At 39.2% G+C, this 21329-nt stretch overlaps 1 long non-coding RNA gene across 1 annotated transcript; it reads left to right on the plus strand.

Annotated features, from left to right (window-relative positions):
* Positions 1-2644: 2644 nt before the first annotated feature.
* Positions 2645-4939, plus strand: LOC134645677 (uncharacterized). Its single transcript, XR_010096577.1, has 3 exons — positions 2645-2931; positions 3270-3346; positions 4625-4939. It is a non-coding gene; the product is annotated as an uncharacterized LOC134645677 (long non-coding RNA).
* The last annotated feature ends 16390 nt before the right edge of the window (positions 4940-21329 follow it).

Raw genomic sequence — 21329 nt, forward strand, 5'->3', positions numbered from 1 at the left:
GACAACTGATAAGGCAGGTTTAAGAGTGGAGTCAGAAATGAACATAACTGCCATGTGTTTAGTTTTTCTCTCTTTTAGTTTACAGTTAAAAGGAAGACTGACCATTTTAATGTCACCTCACAGATTATCACCATCATGATTACAGCAACTGTTAGCATGTTCGTTTATCCACCTTGAGAACTCACAGCCAAAACATTTCTTTGTTTGATACATTTATTTGTAAGACCTTGAATCAGGGGCGTAATTTCCAGGGGGGTCATGACCCCCCCAATAATCAGACCCAACCAATATAACTTGGTCACCGCCAGCTGTTTTATTGCCACCAAGATGCTCAGTGTTGCAAGCAGTCTGTAGTAACAAACAAATTGCCATGAGTATATAAATATATACAGCAACAGCTTCACTAAGATAAACATAAAATATTCAATGAAATAAACCAACACACCCATCTGAATTATATACATAACATAATTTGACTCGAAATATGCCAATCTTACATCTCTCGCTCCAAACACAGAAAGGACACAATTAAACACAGTGAGAACGTCATGCATAGCCCAAACGGCCACTCTAACTGTGAACAAAGTAACATTTGCATCATTGTGTGGCCGAATAAAATTACTACATAATGGCGGCAGCCACACTGTAAAATGTAATTCTAGCTGTTTGTTATTTCAACATATTATTCTATATCAGTTTGACGATAGATGACTGAAGTTGTTGTTATAACATAGAATTACAAGTTAAAAACGTCCCAATTACACCAAAAAAAGCTAACTTGAAAACTCATGTCCAGCTAAATCAGAAACTTATGTGAACTTGACAATGCGGGTAAGTTGAGCACAGCAGGATTCAAAACTGCCTCACGTGACTGCTACCGAGGTGCATCATGGGGAATTGGCGGTTAACGACATGCTCACTTTACTTGGACGTTTTCTAATCGTCTTCTTTGGAATATGCTTTCAAGGTGAGTAACATTGGTTATAACTATAAGGAAAGAGAGCTACAAAAGTTGGAACATGTTTTGAATTTATGGCATGACGTGTGTTTTTCTCTTTTACCGAAATGTTTGCTTTAGCTAATGTAACTTTAGCCGACAAGGTCCAGCTTGTGTGTCATGACCAAACTTGACCTAATAAACTGACATATGGCCTTTTTTATGGGTTTAATGTGGCGCTGACCAAATCACAAGTATTGTGCCGCTAGCTTTAAGGTTGTGCACTCACCCTGTTGCGATATTAGCAAGCTAACTCAGCTAATTAATAAAGCTTATTTCATATTGTCTCTGTACTTGTAAATTTCTTTCAAGTTCACAGGCTGTTGTATTTTGGTGGAAGTTCATTTTGGCAATATTTCCAATAACTGGCTGGGTTCAAAAAGAACTTTTTGGCAGGACTCGGATGCTTGTTGTCATCTGTTTATCCCTATGTAATCACTTAAGGTGTTATTAACTGCTGCATGCTAAGCTGCAAGAGTGCACTGAGGACTGAGACAAAATATGGTCTACAAACCAGCATTATATTAGTTTTTATCAGATAGTCCTCCAGTGTGCTTATTTTTTGCTTTAATTATATTGTGCAGTTATTTGTTACCCTGAAATGCTTTATGCTTAACAACAGCTCACCATTTTAACTTATTTTTGAACTCTTGTGATCAGTATGACTAGATTGTGTGAGTTTCCATACTAAACGAGCTGTAGTGATAAAATAATTGGCATCAGAGACACTGATTTTTGGCATGGTATACTGCAGAAGTTTTTTTTTTTTTGAATAATTTACCTTTTAATTAAACTGCATTCTCTGTATTGTAACAAAACTAACATTGTTTATATGTCAGAAAATTAGCAAACATGAATAAATGGCGAAAACAATATAATTATAACATATATTTTTATTTTACTTATTTTAGGTCTGTGAAGCCAAACTTGATGCTGGGGATTTATTTTTGTCAGTGGAGTCAAATGGTAAGTTACAATTTGTGCATTTTGTCATACTGGAAACACCTCAGATTATATTGTAATTTAATAGCTCTGTAGAACAAATGATATAAAGATTGTAGTGTCAGGGTACTTCTTAAGAAGTAATATGGCACTATTGATGATCACATGCAGGTGGCATAAACTAAATATTCAGACGTGTTACCAACAAATGATTCATTAACAAAAGCAATGGAGCAGACTGTTTAGGTTCTTGTGGTTGTAATAACATCCATAACTGCAAGTTTGTCATTAATTTATTTTCACAGGTCTAGATGATCACATCTGTCTTTGTCATTTAAATGAGGTGGACTTGCAAACTTTGCGCTCTTTGGGGTAAATTGCTGTCCACTACATATACACAGAATCTGCACAGTATTTCAGATCTAAAAAGGGAGTATGTAATGGACTTGCTGGCTTTAATGTAAAAAGCCTGTTGTGTAACTTTAATGAGGCAGTTGGACTAAAACAGTATTGCTCATCAAGGTAAACATCTGAGGAATAAGGAAATTGTTACTTGTCCTTTTACTCAGTGTTCTTTTAATCGCACGTTTACTAAAGTTTTACATCACATAAGTCATTTTCACAATCATTCTACTTTAAAAGATTTCAAGACAGAGCTTATTGTTCTCTGAACTTCCTTGTTTGCTGAACGGCAGGTAAAGTGCATCTTTTTGTTTGTTTGCTTTTGTGTGTTTGTGTTTTCTCTAATGGGCCTCAGATGACTGTTTGCTTAAATTTGGGTCTCAAAGAATCTTTTTTTAATTCTGCCTGTACTCTCCACCCCTCTTCTTCTGTTGCTCAGGTTGAAGCAGAATTTGCCCGTCTTACATCTGTTGACCTGAAAGGGTTCCTTTTTGCTGTGCTTGACCATTATGGAGAGGTTCGTGGAGCTGTACAAAATCAAGAGCGGCATAGAAAGGCTAACTAGGCTCATAAGATGCTTCGGAGATGATGTAAGTGTTCAACTGCGAAATCTAATCCTTTGTTTAAGTTTTAGGTTATCCAGTTCAACTGATGAACTCATTGAAAGAAAGCTGATAAGTAAAGTCTGTCATCATATTTCACAACTGGACATTTAGTGTGGTAACTTTTACAGAATCTATGTATATTGGTGGTAGGTTGGATATCATATTCTACTTGAATGTCCTGATAAGCCTGATTCAAAATCTCCAATGATAATCATATATTGATGGAATTATGCATCAAAAAGCTGTGAATTTGGAGCTGTCTACATGCTTCATAAACACTGTTTAAAAAGTGTTTTTGTTTTCTTTTTGACTTCTTTGACCAGAGCCCTACACAAAGGAAGAGGACAGAGGACCTCATTTTCTAAAGGAAGATCCCTCACACACTTTCAAGACTGTGAAGGTTAGCATTGTTTCTTTTAGTAAATTTAATAATGACAGCACCACAGTGGATTTTAAATTAAAAAGTACATGTGTACTTTTTCCTCACCAAATGTATTATTACAAGATCTTTGACACTGGATTTGGTCTGGGTTTCAGAGAAACTAACTGGCAAGCTAGCATTGATATTATTAGTGTCTTGTGTTTATTCATGTCTTCACCAGGGTCTTTGACATTTCGCTGCTGTACTGTTCACTTCAGCTTTACGTTTGATTTCTCACATTGTATATTGTAATGGCAGAGATATTAGGATATTTAAGGGGCTGCAGTGGCTGCTACAGCTGTGGGGGGCAATACTTTGGTGAAATGTCCTGGACCCTGGAAAAGAGACTGTGTAGACTGGGTAAGCAATTAAAGGTTACTGGCCGAGAGTCATTGGGCAGCTGGGTAAAGGTGGATGTTGATATTCAGTGCCAATTATGCAACCTGTTCAGCCATGTCTATATGCTCTTTTTTCATGCTGTTAATATAGGGGGAAAAAATAAACTTTAATCAATAAACTGATTAAAGAAGCATTGTCTATGGAGCCATAATCTGATCCTGTAGTGTAGCTGCAGTTTGCACATTTCATGTATTCTCAGCCAGATTTGGTTTAGAGCACAGCCAATATTTAGCATAAGTAGATTTAAATTCACACACTGGTGATGGCAGCTACATTGTAGCCACAGCCACCCTGGGGCGCACTGACAGAGGCGAGGCTGCCGGACACTGGCACCACCGGGCCCTCTGACCACCACCAGTAGGCAACAGGTGAAATGTCTTGCCCAAGGACACAACGACTGAAACTGTCGGAGCCAGGGCTCGAACCGGCAACCTTCCAATTATAAGACGAACTGTCAACTCTTGAGTCACGATTCAGTCATCCACCCATGTGTGTGAATGACTGAATGTGTAAAGCACTTTGGAGTCCTTAGGGGACTAGTAAAGCACTATACAAATACAGGCCATTTACCATTTAAATTGAAAATTTTGTTTGAATTCTGCAATTGAAGACATGCTCAGTTATTTATGAACATGGTCTTTGTTTAAAGCAAGAAATGGATTTGTAACATGGGGGTGCATATCTCATTCTGAAAAAACTTTAACAACTAATAAGTGTTACCCAAAGCCAATCACCATCATCCAAAGCATCAGTATGGCTCTTCTTTGGAAAGACATGAATTGTTAAGCACACGGGATATTGTGTAATTGTAATTGTGTAATTTTTTTTTTTTTTTTTTGTCTTTGAACCCTTTTATAGCCGACAGGTATTGAAGACACGTTTTCTAAGAGGATGAAAGTTGGCATTGCGATGGTGAAAGAAGAAGACATCATCGATGTGTTGGTTGTCCTTGAGGCGGCAGTAATCCTGTCTAATCTGAGGGATGTCTCAAGTGCCATTTCCATGCTGATGGGCCTTCTTTTTGCCTTCAACATAGACTATCCAAAGGAACTTAAGGACATCTTTGAAGTCATTCAGAACATCCTAATGAACATTGGTGGAAGGCAGTGCATCTCACTAGTGCATGGTCTAAGAAACAGACTCTTGCAGAAAGCCATGCAGAACTGTAATTGTATGATCCTTAGTGTTAAGGACAGTTTTTATTTTACTGTTTGTTTTTTTATTCTTGCAAGTTCTCATTCTCACTTTTGTATGTCACTAAATGACTACACTTTACATTCCAGATTAGACAATTACTCATTTGTTCATGGTTTAAGAAACTTATGTGAACAACAATATAATGGTGGACTTTGCAGATGCTTATCTCATGCAAGTCAGTAGTTTTTCCTTTGTTTTGCAATTGAGCAGACTCAAACTAATGTTTCTGAAATATCCATATTATCAAATGTTTCAGAAGCATGCACTCATTTTCAGAGATATTGGTTCTGTGGAATTTGTTGCAATTGTAAACGAAGACAAATACAAGATTTTGATGTCTTAGTTATTATAAACTGATCTTTACTGTCACTTATCAAAGGTTTTGTACTATTTTAATATTTCAAGTTTTATGCTAACAGGTGTGACTGAGCACAATGAAGTTTAAAAATTTTGTAAATGTAAAGAATAACTTTTCTAAAATAGCAAGTGTCCCGTTGATACATTACATTAATGCAGACTTTATGTTGTTACTTCACAAGAATCACTACTGCTCCTAGAGTATTGGTCAGAATTTCATCTTCACCCAAACTGGGCTCAAGACCAAGTTCAAATTTATTGTTTCACAGGGAGCAGCCTTTGAGTTTTGATGGATTGTGAGCCTGATGAGCTACGTCACTGATTTTTCTGTTTCTCAGATGACTAAGATGGCACAATAAATGGTGAATGTTGGGTGCTCATGAGTAATTGTCTTGTCGTGTTCTTAAAACAAACTTTCTGTATGAAATGATCAGATAGACTTTAATGGAATCTGTGGGGTTTTATTTTTTTTTCTGTAAACAACAGAAAATTAATTTAAAGGAATGTAGATATTTAAACCTGAGATCTAAGATAAACCTAACAGGTAGTTTTGCTGAAATGGATGTTAGAAAGCCAAAAAAAAAACAAAACAAAACTTAAGATGTTTAATACACATTTTTCTTTACATCCAGTCAATCAACTCTGATAATTAAAATGAAACTGATTTACAAGTTCACTCAGCTACCTTAAGGAGCTCAGTTAATTAATAAACTTAAATCAACTTAGCTAACAGATTATGTTAGTTAAGCTAAAATAGATTCCTAAGTTAAAAGAACTACTAAAGTATTTGAATTAACTAAAAAACCCAAGTCAACTGAACTAGGACAAGAGTTTAAACAATAGATTATTTTAATTTAGCTGAAAGGGTTTTCCCAAGTAAAGATGACAATTAAAGGAGTTGAACTGACTAATAAATCTCAGTCAACTAAACTAAGATGAAAGTTTAGACAACATGTGATTTTTCATTAAGATAACAATTGGTTGTGTTATAAGAACAAACTCTATTTCTTGACTTAACTTAAAATTTTAAGGCAGCCCTTTACCTCATATTTTTAAGTTGAAACAACAAGTTATATTTTACAGTGCAGCGGCACATGCCTCTAATCACGAAATGAAAAAAATGTGTTGCTCCACTAAAGCCACGGCAAATAAAAGGATCGGAAAATAAACATATTTAAGGAAACTTACTTCCAGTCATGAACTTAACACTCGGAGCATCACCGTGAAGGATGGCAACCAGGAACACAGCTTACGTGATGAGGTAAAACAGAACTAACACTGAAAGACAATCTCCCCTCCTGGGGAGAAACTAACCTGCCTTGACAAATTAAATGTACAGAACTTGTTTTGAAGTAAGAAAGAAAAGGCCCTAAAGGCAAATTCTCATGAGGGCCTAAGAGTACATCTTTCACCATCTTACAATGCTGTGATTGCAGCCATTCCCCAACTCTCTGTGAATGGTACTAATGGCCAATGATCAGTGGGCTTTGATCAATGGTTGCTGATCAATGGTCATGAGAATTTCCATAATCATGATGAAGGAACTGACCTCACAGCCCATTGTTCCTTCAGTGGTGCTAGTTTCAGTCATTATGCAAATGTACTGTTTATAAGGTTTGGGGAAACCTGCAGTCAGCTGAGACTGAAGAAGTCACTTGGATGAGTGACGAAACGTTTCTCCCACAAAACGCTACGTCCAGATGAACAGAATCAACTTTTGGGGATTTACTTACCTGGATGATTGAGCATGCATCAAGACGTTTTAACCCACTTTGGCAAGGACTGCCTAAAGCTTGTACATCAGTATGAGCAAACAGCACACAAGATGACGGATTACAGGAACCACGTGAGCAGAAGCATTCAGTGGTCACAGAAGCGTTGGAGGTAGTTCGTAAGAGATTACAGGATGACCCCAACCTCAGCAACAGGACCACTCTCAGCATCAACCAAGTGTGTTTGCTTTTGGGACTGTGTCTTCATTCCACCTATTTCACATACAAGGGTCAGTTCTACAGACAGAAACATGGGTGTGCCATGGGCTCCCCAGTTTCACCCATCGTGGCCAATTTTTACATGAAAGAAGTGGAAAAGAGGGCTTTGCTATCCTACCCTGGAACACCACCAAGCCTTCTTAGACTGTGACATTTCCATCAGTAATGGGGGACATCTAAAAGCTGCTGTGTACCGTAAACCTACCCATACGGATTAGTATTTAACATTTGAATCTCATCATCCACTGGAGCATAAACTGAGTGTCATTAGGACGCTACAACACAGAGTGGACACCATCCGCACAGACACAGCGGCCAGGGAAGCAGAAGAATATCACATCAAGAAAGCCTTGAGAAAATGTGGCTTGTCCACAGCTTTGTAGGGAGGAAATCATTACTGGCTAGCCCACTGACCGTAGCCAAGAAAAACACAACATGTTTGTTTCTACTTGCTTTGACTTTGTACTTTGCAAATCTCGTCTGTCATTTCCAAGCAGCAGGAAAAATGGCAAAATTCTGCCCTTAACTATCTGCTATACACAGATGCAGCCACGTATCTCTGTTATAGGCAACTGAAGTGACTGGCAGCTTTCACAGGGAATAAATGAAATGCTCAATTCTCCTCCATAAAAAGCAACTACAGGCTTTTTATTTTTAGTTGAACTGTGGCACAGCAGTCAACTTCAGGTTAAAGACTCCTGAGTAAGAAGGAATTTCCTCTTAAGCAAACAGAACATACAACAAAAGAACAAACTAACCTGCACTGAGAAATTAAATGTACAGAACTTGTTTTGAAGTAAGAAAGAAAAGGCCCTAATGCTTTATTCATTTGATTCCTGAATGTAAAGGAGGACTATCCATGGGTGAGGCTTCAACACATTCCTTTGCTGTTGTCACTGCAGTGGTTTGACGTCACTATTATGTCTGAAAAACTACCAGAAGTTACAAAGTGCTTCAAAAATAGAAATAGTACAAATGTAAATAGAACAAGTAGGATAACAAATAAATAATAAATAAACAAGAGCAATAAAAAACATAACTACATGTCAAACATTCGTAAAAGCTTTAATTTTTTAAAAAAAAAATTTAAACGTATTAAGAGGCGATTTGTAAGGCAATAGTGAAGTTTCTGCTCAGACCTCCATGAACTGTTCCATGACAGAAAAAAACACTTTGGTCTCGCCTGTCCAAACAACATTGTTCCAGAAGTTTTGTGGGTTGTTTAGATGAAAATGATACCAGCTTGAAAAAAATTCATTTAAAATGTTCATTACCTCATTGTCTTATTTTAAATGAAGTATTAAAACAATGCAAAGGTTAAACCCCTAGGTGATCTATTCAATTCAATTCAATTTTATTTATACAGCGCCAAATCACAACAACAGTTGCCTCAAGGTGCTTTATATTGTAAGGTAATCCCTACAATAATACATACAGAGAAAAAACCCAACAATCAAATGACCCCCTATGAGCAAGCACTTTGGCGACAGTGGGAAGGAAAAACTCCCTTTTAACAGGAAGAAACCTCCGGCAGAACCAGGCTCAGGGAGGGGCGGCCATCTGCTGCGACTGGTTGGGGTGAGAGAAGGAAGACAGGATGAAAGACATGCTGAGGCAGAGAGCCAGAGATTAATAATAAGTGTGATTCAGCAGAGAGGTCTATTGACACATAGTGAGTGAGAAAGGTGACTGAAAAGGAAATACTCAATGCATCATGGGAATCCCCTAGCAGCCTGCACCTATCGCAGCTTTACTAAGGGAGGATTCAGGGTCACCTGGTCCAGCCCTAACTATATGCTTTAGCAAAAAGGAAAGTTTTAAGCCTAATCTTAAAAGTAGAGATAGTGTCTGTCTCCCGAATCCAAACTGGAAGCTGTTTCCATAGAAGAGGGGCCTGAAAACTGAAGGCTCTCCCTCCCATTCTACTTTTAAATACCCTAGGAACAACAAGTAGGCCTGCAGTGCGAGAGCGAAGTGCTCTAATAGGGTGATATGGCACTATAAGGTCATTAAGATAAGATGGGCCCTGATTATTTAAGACCTTGTATGTGAGGAGCAGGACTTTGAATTCAATTCTGGATTTAACAGGGAGCCAATGAAGGGAAGCCAAAACAGGATTAATCTGCTCTCTCTTTCTAGTCCCTGTCTTGCTGCAGCATTTTGGATTAACTGAAGGCTTTTTGGGGACGCACATATTTGTTTAATATGTGCGTTGAAGGACATGTCCTGGTCAAAAATTACTCAAAGGTTCCTCACAGTGTTACTGGAGGCCAAGGACTCTGGTTAGATACCATATTTCTAAGATTTTCAGGGCCGAGTACAATAACCTCAGTTTTATCTGAACTTAAAAGCAGAAAATTAGAGGCCATGGTCTTTATGTTTTTAAGACATTCCTGCAGTTTAAATAATTGGTGTGTGTTATCTGGCTTCATGGATAGATAAAGTTGGGCGTCATCTGTATAGCAGTGAAAATGTATGCAATGCCTTCTTATGATGATAATGATACAGTACACTGTGATATCAACAGGACTGAAGTGATATTTAATTATTAGGCACAAAGTATAAGTATTTTGTGTCATGGTGCTGCAGGTGCAGCTGGTCTGTCAGCTACTGCTGGTGCTGCTGTGGCTGGTGCTGGAGCAGCAGTGGGATGGTTGGCAAGTTTCATCACCTGAAAATCATGAAGAATTCATATATTTGCTCTATGCCAAAACTGGAAGTCTTGTTACTCTGCTGAAGTTGTTTCCCACCAGTTTTTGCAAATACTTTTTCGTTATTGTGCTTTCACTATTAGAAAATTATATTAGCTTCAATAAAAATCATTTAAACATTTGCAATGTTTATTACCTCATTGTCTTACTTTAAACTAATTATTACAACAATACAAAGTTTTAAACTTTAGGTGATCTCAGTCATAATATTGTATTAAAGCATTAGTACAACTAATTGTATTATTAACCATCAATACAAGGACGAGACAGCTTTAAAGATGGAATACTGATAAGGCAGGTTTAACCTCTTAAGCCCCACGCCCCCGGCATTGGGGGCAAAAAGGAGGAGATCACGTTTAATCGGTTATAACGCCGGTTGAGAAATATAAATCCAGACATGTGTGGTATCCACAGAAACCCCAGAATCTCAGCTAAAATGTCATATAAACCATTTCTACAACCACCAAACACACCGAAAACAAGCCGCGATTAAACGAGCAGTTACGTAAATGCGCAGAAGTCCGCTAAACACACAAAACCGAACCAGAAATTCTTCAGACTTCATGTAAGCGGTTAAAAATAGGCTGGTTAGCTCCCAGAGCTATCACTGACTCCACACACCAAGTTTCACCACGATCAGACCAGAATTCACTGAATTAGTCGCAAAAGAAGACCACAAAAACACACAGCGGCGCAAATGCGCTAACACAGAAATTGGCTTACCGTCCCGATTTCCTCCATTATTTTCGCCGGTAGCCGGTAACCACGTGATTGCTGTTATTTACCATGCCTACCTAGGTGCATCAGAGCCATCTTCCGTCAACAACCTCCATTTTAGACCCACCTACAGACACGTGACTGGACAGACGTCACATGCAGTAAATTTGGACACACGTGGGTTTTGGCATTACAACGTCTGATTGGTTGAAGTGACGTGAACGTGGCATCGTTACTTTGAATCTATTGGCTAAAACGATTAAAAAGAGGTGTCAATCATGCAAATTGACCAAAAGAAACCAAAGTTACAGCCCCTCAGAGTTTAAAGGGCCAGAGGCCAATGAAGCGCTCTATGCGCACGGCAGAAAAGGGCCATTACCATGTAAATGTGTGGTTAATTCTTCAAAAATATATTTTTAAAAAAAGCATTTTTAGGCCTGTTAATAAAATTTATTAATTTCTGCTCTTTAATACCTAAAAAAATTAACTGGCATGGTGTCCAATTGTGTGCCAAAATTGGACATTTTTGTACAACGTCTGGATATTCATGTATTGACAGGGCTGTAGTTTTTCACTGTTTTACTTTAGAAACACAAATCTTTGCACAGATTATGCTTATATGTTGGTTACTGGATTTCTGGAACCAAATATGATCTGAGGCATATTTTTAAAAGGGTTATATGCTAAAAATTACAAAAAAAAATTAGGCGAGAATAAAATCTACTTACTTTTTCTGTGTTCCAGTCTCAGTAACTTTGACAGAGTAATATCTGCTTTAATATTTACACCTCTGATTAAATGTCCCAAGTGTTAGCTTCATTTTGATACCAAGATTGTAAGGACAGAGTTTGTAATTGCAGAGAAATAATCAATTTAATTTAGGCATTGCATTTTCGAGCAGGAAGCTCAGAAACCCCCTTGGGGCTTAAGAGGTTAAGGGTGCAGTGAGAATTGAACATAACTGGCATCTCTTTAGTTGTTCTCTCTTTCAGTTTACAGTTAAAATGAAGACTGGCCATTTTAATGCTACCTCACAGATTATCATCATCACCAGGAGACCAAGATAACAATGAAAGATTACTGAACATCTGTTTTGTTGATTTGTTTGTGGCATTTTCTTTCAGCTGTCTTGTGTAACAGTTTCCAAAATGCTGATAGATTTTCACTAAGTGCAGCCAACACCTATGATACTCTCAGAAGTTGGGGAAACAGTAAGTCAATTTTAGTCAAATTTACTTGAGCATACAGTCAGTTTTATTCAGGTGTGTTGCATCAGGGACACATGGAAAAGTTTCAGGACACCAGCCCTCAAGGACTGGAGTTTGACACCCCTGTCCTACATAGTCTCCCGTCAGAGTTGTGGCTCTGTAAGAGTGATAGATTTATGGACTATAGAAACATATGATATTGTTACTGTGCATTACATTAAGTTGTTTACAATAAAAGCAAGGAAACACTTATTTTGCATGACTTTTAATTTTCACATTGAGTTCATGAAGAGAACAAAGGCACCATATCAGTTGTTTTTTGTTTGTTTTTTAATGATGGATAAAATCTGAAAGAAATTTTTATTAACCATTTAATCTGAGTGTTCGACATTCACACATAAGAGTAACGTTTCATTCAGGCGATTAAAATTTGTCACAGGAGAAAACATTTGTAGGTCAGTTTGTGTTTTTTTTAATGTGTTAATCTTCATAAATCACAGTCACGTTACACACAGTTGAGAGCACCCAAGTCGCTGCTCCACCAAAACTGCCAAATAATGCAGTGGCAGCCCATGACAGACCTGCTGCACCTACAGTGAAATCACGTTAGACACTATTAGCTGTATTAGCTTATTGAACATGAGCAAAGCTTTTAGAGAGAGAGAGAGAAATAATATATAATAAATTATTCAGTTTACTCCAGGACTGCAAGGTTGCTACGAGACCTCCGCTGCAACTCCACCTCCACTAGCGATTGCTAAATATTACATCAGTTTGACAGCGATGGAGCCTGCTGCTATTCCAGCTGAAGTGAACCCCAGTGAAGCCAGAATGGCAGGAGTCAGAATCACAGTTCCACCAGCTCCTAAAAAAAAACCCCAAAAACATATATTAAAGATTTTCATTTCAAAATTATGCCGTGGTTAATGTGATGACGTACCTGCAGACACAAGGACTGTCCTGCCTGTTAACGAAATACAAAAAGATGTCAAATAAATTCTTTACAATAATAATAATAATTCATATCCACTGTATAATGGGATAACACTGTTATAAAAAAATAGACTCACATATTTCTTCCCAGTCCATGTCTGTGCTTTCAAAGATAACATTCAAATGACACCAAGAGCTCAACTGCAGAAACCTGATGTATGTTATTTACTTTTTTTCCAAGAACTACCTCTCCCATTTATCAAATATGAACAGAGGAGCAGCAGCACAGGGATGTAGTTTAAAAAAATAACACAGGCATGTTCATGTACAGTTCATGGCTGTGGAAATACTGACTTCATAAAAAGAAAAAAGATTGCAATGATCCAAATAAAGTAATTGCAGTAACAACAGCCTCTGCACAATAACACATTAGTGTAATAATAACTTCATAATAAACAAACCTGTCATGGTCCTGGGTCTTCGACCCAGTAATTTGAGTTATGGTTTTGGGCTTGTTATGTATTCTTTAAAGTATAAGTTCATTTATGTTCTTGTTCCTGAATGTGTTCTTTTCTAGTTTCTCTGAAATTGTTATTTATAGTTCTTGATTTTGTGTTTCATTGTGTCAGTCCACCTTTTGTGTCCCGGTCACTTGGTGCTCACTCTGCAGTAGAGTATCACTTCCTGTTCCTGTTCCTGTTCCAATACACAGTGGTGTTTTTGTGTAGCTTATCTGTGTAGCGAGTTTAACCCTCCTATCATACTTGGGGTCAATTTGATCACCCATACAGTGTTTATTATTCAAAAAATATTAGTTAACTTTTCTTTTTGGCTTCATATTTCATGACCTTTCCTAATTTGATGGGGGAAACTGATTAAGCATAAAGATTTTATGATTATATTTCTTCAATGAGCTGTACACATTTTGCATACATCGGTGTTCCTCTGGGGTGAATTTGACCCCAAGTTGTTTTAGCTATGTAAAGCATGTCTGTTTGTGTGTGTGATCTAAAACCCTGATCTAAATCCATGAGAACTTTGATACTTCTCATGCTGTAGCTTGTGAGTTGTTCATTCCAAGTATTGAAGGTGTGTGTGTGTGTGTGTGTGTGTGTGTGTGTGTGTGTGTGTGTGTGTGTGTGTGTGTGTGTGTGTGTGTGTGTGGGTGGGTGAGTGGCCTACTATACTATACTACTATATTTCTGGTGCAGTGGTGTGGTAGGCGGGAATTTCCAGCAAGGACATTGACAGCTCATGCAAAATAAAGGAGGGGCAAACTTACATCACAGCTTTCTATCTAAATCATTACTCTTGGTGCCCAACCATCAGCAGACACAATCCCTTCCAAAAATGGAAATATGGTCCCTTTCACAAGTAGACTTAGTGTTGCTAATATGATCAAAATGGTTCCAGGCTCCACCAGATATGCAGTCAGCCATGTTGAGGACATCAAGTCATCGTTTGAGGTCTTCATGACACCATTAAAAACTCACTTATTTAACCTTGTTTTTCCGGTTAGTTAATGCCTGTATTTTATACTTAACTCCAATTTTATCTTCGTATGTATCTTCTACTTAATACCCATTTGTTTCTAGCAAGTTTGATTTTATATTCAATTTTATTCTTGCATAATTAGTGCCATCGACCTGTTAGCATATTCGGTACTTTGTTAAAGGTCTTATATTATTCATGTTTTAACCTGCTGTTTTATTGTGAAGCACTTTGGTGTACCGTTGGTTTTTAAATGTGATATATAAGTAAAGTTGTATTTTATTGTATTGTTTGAAAATATTGTACTTGTGCAAGTTTAGAGGGGACGCGTGTGTAAGGTGACAGTTGGAAAAACTTGGATGCAACTGACTTGAAAACTTACATTGTCTTGCTTATTTTGGCAGGAGTCAAAAGGTGAAGCAGCAGCAAGCCTTTAAAATGCTAAGACTGGAAGGGCAATATTTCCAGCCACCATGTCTCTCAAGACCTTCCGAATTTTGTCCCGTGTCATACACTTCAGTGACAGGGAAACAAGGCAGGGCAGAGGAGAATGTGACAAACTTGCAGCAATACGGGATGTGTGGGACAAGTGAGTACAGTGTTCACCACTGCCACCCATGCTTGGTTGCATTTCCTGTCCACTTCAGAAATATATGCTGAGCAAACCTGCCAAATAAGGCATCAAAATATTGGAAGCATATGATGCACAGTCCAGCTTTGCCTGGAATATGCAAGTTTACACAGGCAAATCCCCTGGTGAAGCACCTTAAAAAAAATCAGGGCAAAAGAGTGGTGAAGCCTGAAATACTGCTGGGCATAATATCACATGTGATAATTTTTTCACATCTTACTCTTTGGGTGAGGAATTGCTCAAAGAGCAGAGAGAAAGATCAAGCCTGACCTTCCTTCTGAACTTATTGCTGTCAAAAACAGGAAGGTAACATCTTCAGTGTTCGACTTCACTGAAAAAGCAACTTTAGTCTCTGTCATGGTCTGCGGTGGGTGGCTGGAATTTCCGTAAGGCTCCTGAACTTACCTGGGATCCGCCCCTGGGCAGGGCCAACTCCTCCAGCTCCTGCAAGCCTGGAGCCTATTGCTGGCAATCAAGCCAGAGGGATTTAAGCCACACGTTGATGTTCCTTCACTGCCAGTTCGTCTTCAACCCATACTGGTAACAGGCCTTATGCTTCAAGTTCTCGCTGTGATTTATCTTGCTAACAAGACTTTCTTGTGCTGCAGTTGCTGGATTCACCTTGGCTCACACTCTACCTCTGGACTCAGGATACCAAGCAACCATTTTGAAAATCCCTCCGTGCCTCACCTGCCTGCCCTCCTGCCTTCACACTACATCTGAAGACCCCGGATCTCAGGTCAGCCTTGCCACGCCACTCAGCCCCCCCGGATTCTCATCACCCCCCTCTCAACACTCTATGTCCCCTACTGCAAGTAAGAATTGCTACTCTTACAACTTGACACTTCAGAGCTGCCTCCACTACCTCCCTAACTCCACTATCTTCTCTCTTCAGTGTGACTGTTACCTGCTCAGCCCTACTCTGCATCTCTGGCCCCGTTCCCTCGCCCTAGCCACGTTTCCCAGGCTACGCCACGCCAAACTCCACGTCTTATGGTTTTTTTGTCCTTGCTATGTTTCTTGCACTTAAGCCTAATAAATAATTGTTACATCATCTGCTGTCTCTGCTCTGGGTTTCTGCACCTGAGTCCTGTTCAGTACAGGCCACTCGGCCCCATGACAGTCTCCTATTGCCCCAAGAAAGGGAAAAATGTTGTGCTGCTCAGCATGATGCACAAAGATACTGCTCTGAGCACCAGGGAAGACAAAAAAACACAAATGGTGCTGTACTATAATGGGACAAAGGTAGAGGTGGACAACCTGGACAAGGTCACAGCCACATACAGCTGTTGATGAATGACTGCCTGTTGGCCACTTGTCATCTTCTTCCGCATCAATGATGTAAGTGCATGCAATGCATTTGTTATATGGTGTGAAATGAACAAGGACTGGAACAGGGGAAAAAGTGAGTCAAAGGAGGATTTTCCCAGAGCAGCTTGGTAATGGTCTGATAAAACCTCATACTGAGAGAAGAGGGTGCCTTCTGAGAGCATCAGCAGCTTCAACAGCTTTTGTGAGGGACATACAAAGACAAACAGCCTAACTTCTCCAGTGGTACAAACCACAGGCAGGAAATATGGCAGGTGCCAGGTTTGTCCCACCAGGAATCATTCCAAGACTAGGATGACTGGTGCAAGAAATATGTCGCATAAGATACAAATTCTACTTAAAATATTTTTCCTTTTTCACTGCATCATTATGCGCTGATAATAAAGTGATATTTTATCATCACAGACATGTTAAACATGTTGATGATCTGCCAAAAATGATTTCCTATATTTGAACTGTTGTAAATAAATGGCTGGCATTTAATCTGTCAAACACATCTGAAACATGTCTCTCATGAATGACATCTGAGGACTTTCGTTAAAGTTTTGTTTCTGAGGAAAGGAAACCTTGCTTGCTATAAAAATCAGCCCATTTCACAGCAGACATGGACCCCGGTGAGTCATTTGACGTCCTGTGTATGAATCATCTCTAACAAAAACCAGCTGAGCTATGGCCCAGTTAGATGTTAATGTGTGTTCTTATGTTGTGTTATAGTGACTGCTGTGTGCACTGCTGCAGGAGCAGGTAAGCAGTTCATTTGATCTAAATTGACTGTTGGCTGAAACACCTGACCGCCCCCCCTCTTTTCTTTGGGCCGTATCTACTTTCCACTATAAACATGGCCCTTTCACTATCATTCCCAACACGTAACATACCGACGATTTGTCAAGCCCCTAGGCATCTCATAATAATGCCTCGCCCTTATGAAACGCTGAGGGTTCTCAGTTGAATCCAATAGAATGCCACTCAAGGCTCCAACCATCCATTCCAGCCCTAATCATAACGTTAACCCTCACCTTAACATAGTGTTTTCCAAAGTGATTCAGGATCAGAACATAAAACATTTACATGTATAGATTCATTCCAACCGGCTCTCATGCCTCCGAACAGGTAACATATCGATGATTTGCAACATTCGTCGGTATGTTACGCATTAGGATGAGAACGTGTAGCAGTTGCCGAGAGTCACCAAGAGACTGCGCTTTCGTCAAAAAAATTTGACTTGGATAGCTATGAATGTTATAGATGATTTTCTCAGTATTATTGTAGGGCCTTTACCTTATAATATATAGAACACTTAGGGCATTGTTTTGATTTGGTGCCATATAAGGAAAACTGATAGTTAGCTTTCATTCTTAAGCCTCTAATTATTATTACATTAAGTAATAATGTGAATTATTGTTTACAGGCTGAGTTGTGTTGCACAGTAGGCTGTGTTGCTACATGGAAATTTTAGAGTGTGACACAAGGAAATGAGTGCGTCAGAAAGTTAGGCAAGCATCACTTTCTGTCTGGCTTGTTCGGTGTGCACAACCTGTATTTTATTTGCTGCAAGCATATATGTATATTAATATTTTATAGAAAGACCCACGTTATGATTTTGTCATAATCATAGAATCCCAGAATAAATTTAAAAGGTATAAATGTAAGCCTGTAAATGAATAGGTATGTCCCAAAACCTATAGGCCGCATCCTTCGGAGACCACATTTGAAGGCCAATTACGTCACAGCCAGGCAACGAAGGCTGTCCCAATTCGAAAGCTGCTCCAAATGCGGCTGACTAATGCGTCCTTCTTTTCGCTAAATTTGAAGGATGGGTTTGGTCTATCTTTCGTGGCCCAACCTATCCCAGAATTCACAGCCAATTCCAGTTTCCAACAAGGAGGGCAGCTACTTTGTTTTAATATTACTCTTATTACTCTTTCCGGGTCACAAAATAAACTTTTAACATATTTTCAAGCAAGAATGTAGGTGTGTAAACTTCATATATCTGCTTGGTTTATCAAGAAATTACATATTTGCAAAAGTGCTCAGACATTTTCAGAGACGTCTGTTACCCACCAGCCTGATAGCTAACCGGGAGGTCGAGGCTCACTCGCATGCAAGAAGCAGACAGCCGAGTTTATTAAACTCCACGAGACAGCTAGTGATGCAAATCTGAAGGCTAGACCGTCCCATTTCACATCCTCGCACTCCTTCTTGTTCTTTGAAGGACCCGGCCCACATAGACCGCGAAGGCCGGGTCTTCCGAAGGATGCAGCCTATGAATTGGGACCAGTGTTGGGCAAGTTACTTTGAAAAAGTAATTAATTATAGTTACTAGTTACTTCTTCAAAAAAGTAACTGAGTTCGTAACTGAGTTACAAGATTCTAAAAGTAATTAATTACATGAAAAGTAACTATTGCGTTACTTTAAAAAAAAATTTAACCCTCTGGAGTCCAGGGTATAATTGCCCATTTTTGACTGCTTTTGATTTTCCCTCTACATTTCACCATTAAAAACTATTTACTTTGCCTTGTTTGGTATCATTCTTTTCAGCACAACCACACGTGTCTGAATTTACAGTTATGTTTTCATTTTGACATACAGCACACAATTGATCTAAAACAGACGAAAAACATAAAATCCGAGTACAAAAAGTTATATTTTTTACTGCAACAACCACAAACATGTTTATTGAATCATATTTCATAACTTTGAAGCAAATATAAATTGCCAATTTTAAAATTATATGCACAAGTTTTGCAAAAAAGTTATTTGCTTCCATTTACCTTTTACCCTTTTTTAAATAACCATTCAAACTATTTACAGAACAATCAGGTGTTCTGCATTCAATAAGATGCCAAACAAATTATTTGTGCCACTCCAAATATTTCTGTCCACTGTAAAGGAGAAGATCACAGCCTGATACCTGCAGGTCTGACAGCAGCAGGTGTATCACTCCTGTTTCTACCTGGAGACAGCAGTCACCTCATTGTTCTGACACACAACACAAAACTATCCACAACACTACACACTAACTACACAAGACAACACATTAACTACACACTCCAAACACGCTGAATGTAACTAATCTCTCACATCTCAAAACTCGCTCTCTCTCTTTTTCTGCTCTCTCTCTTTCTCTCTCTCTCTCTCTCACCATCACTCCTAAAACTTCCCCCTCTTCCTAAACACCCAAATGTCATGTTGCCATATAATTTTTTGATTGGTCGATATGGTGCATTTTTCCACCAACACGAAAGGGGTGTTTTTTGGGGGCGGTTTTTTGGTCATAAGCAGAGAGTGCTTGCTAGTGCTGTCCTTAGACAGTAAACGTGACGAAACTATGTATATATTGTTTATCATGACTCTGGTTTTATGTTGCTATCAACACAATTTAAAAACTGGCACCTTGTTGCTTTGTCATCTTGAAGTGGTCATGTGATTGGCTTACCACGACTACTTTATTCTTCCTCAGTCAAACAGCAGCACTCATGCGATTGTTTTGCCCCCTAGCTCCAGGTGTTGTGCTAGACAGTGATCGTGATTGCGTCCGCGGGAGCGCGCGCAGCTACTTAAAACTGTAGCGCCCAGATTACTTAAAGCTACTTCCGTGCAACTGATATGAGATGCGGTAAGCTGGACACAGCTTCAACCGTCTGTTTGTTGAAAAATAGTGAAGCGAGCGCACCCCATTTTCTTGTTAGTAACGGTAACAGCGTTGTAACGATAGGAATAGTAATTAATTAGATTACTCGTTACTGAAAAAAGTTAGTTAGTAACGCCGTTACTTGTAATGCCGTTATTCCCATCACTGATTGGGACATAGCTAAAGTGCCTCCACAATGCTCCCCCTGGTGGATACACATGATGTGACCACCGGTTGCCATAAATGCCACTTAGAGGCGTTACTACGATGGCAATCGGTCAGGAATCCATCATGCATCCACGGTGGTCCTGTCAGGGATGAGGCAGCCAATTTAAGTGGCCAGTTCCACTGATGCACTGAAGGTCCCCACGCCAGTGCCAGGCCCCAGTGCATGCACCAACCCAACACCCCAGCAACACAACCAACCAGGACCCAAGCCCCGCAGGCCCAGCCAGAACCCCAGCCTGGAGGCGGAGCAACCCCAGAAACCCAAGTCCCCAAACCTGCTCTGGAAATTAATAGCAAATTTCTTTATTGTATGTATTAATCACATATTAATAATATCACTTCAGTAATAATAATATCACTTTGTTACTTAGGATAGCTTCACATCTGTGTCTTATGTTTCCACACACACAGTGAGGCCTTGTGAGTAGGCCAGAGACATCCAGGCGCCGCGTGTGTGGGGGGGTTGGATAAATAGGTAGTTGGGGTCTGGGGTTTGTACGGAGATGACAGCATGGTTGTAATTCTCTCTCTTTCTCTCTCTCTCTCTCTTTCTCTGAAGGGAAGGTTTCAAGGATGAACTGAGCTGAACGTATAGCCGTGTGAGATGTTGCAATATGTAGGAGTTGTGGAATGTCTTTGTCAGTGTGTGTGTATATAAGAGATCAGGGTGGCAGACCATCGTTAGAGACCACTTACAAAGTCGCCAAAGAAATTTAAACTTCATCACATGCAAACTAAAAAACTGTTTCAGAAAAGTACGCACTTTGTTTCTGTGGTGATTTCTGATGTGTTTGGATCTTCTTTCCATGACTGAAGGTCTGACTTTAACAAAAGAGAAAGCAGGTCCAGAGTTCTGCTGCTTGAAGAGGAATCCTGACAACATGGCAATGATGACGGGGCTCTCTGCTTCAGACTGAATATATATATGTACATTTACAGGTAGTGAATCTTTTGTGCAGCCTAAAATAAAGCTGTTTAATATGTGTATCATACCTATTTCATACCAGATGTTGTTTAACATGCCATAACTCGAGTTTCCCCAAGTGCAGTACTGTAGCGTCCCTCCCTACAAAGCTGTGATCTGCAGAATTTCAGTGACGGTCAGAAACCCCGAGTACAATAATGCCAGGCTCTTTTT

This window comes from Pelmatolapia mariae, linkage group LG16_19, assembly GCF_036321145.2.
Source record: "Pelmatolapia mariae isolate MD_Pm_ZW linkage group LG16_19, Pm_UMD_F_2, whole genome shotgun sequence".
Taxonomy (NCBI): Eukaryota; Metazoa; Chordata; class Actinopteri; order Cichliformes; family Cichlidae; genus Pelmatolapia; species Pelmatolapia mariae.